A 734-nucleotide genomic window follows, 5' to 3' on the forward strand; every position below is an offset into this window, starting at 1 on the left:
GCTCCGCCGCCGCGCAGCGCGGGTCCCGGCGAGCCAGCGGCCGCAAGCCGCATCCAGCGCGCCGCCGCCACCGGCGGGAAGCAGCCCCGGGCGAGCGCGGCGGCCCCGGGAGAACAATGGGCGGGGGCCGGAGCGGGGCGGAATCGGGGGCGTCCCCCTAGTGCCTCTCGGCGGGCCGCTGCCCTCTCCGCAGGGGCATCGCGGGGCCCCGAGCGCAGCGCTGCCGGCCGTCGCCGCGCATTCCCGCGCCTGACCCGGAACACGGGCGGCCGCTCCCGCTCCCCCTCCTCTCCTCCCCCGTCCCGGCTGACATCAGCGGGGCCGGGCCCTGCCGCCCTGCCCCGCCCCGGGTCCGGACCCTGCCCGCCGCTCGCACACCCCCCCCGCTCCCGCCCCGGCGCCGCCTCGCCCCTGGCAGCCGGGGGCGGGCGCCCGCACAACTTTCTACCAAGGGAAAAAAGAGCGGCGTCGGCACGGAGCTTCCCCCGGCTGGAAGCGTAACATGCTGCCTGGGCAGCGGGGCTCGCACCGCACCTCTCCGCCCGGGGCACTCGCTCCCCCAGCAGCGGCCGGGCCGGCAGCCGCCCCGGGCGGGCTCTGGCAGCGCCCCGCGCGGCGGGCGGCAGCTGCTGTCGGAACGGCGGCGTCCGCATCACCGGGAGTGCCGGGGAGCGGTTCGGGACGCTCATTTTACCGACTCGGGGACATGCCGATCCCTACCTGAAGTGCCCGGG

Source organism: Onychostruthus taczanowskii, unplaced genomic scaffold, assembly GCF_017590055.1.
Source record: "Onychostruthus taczanowskii isolate IOZ18803 unplaced genomic scaffold, ASM1759005v1 scaffold33, whole genome shotgun sequence".
Taxonomy (NCBI): domain Eukaryota; kingdom Metazoa; phylum Chordata; class Aves; order Passeriformes; family Passeridae; genus Onychostruthus; species Onychostruthus taczanowskii.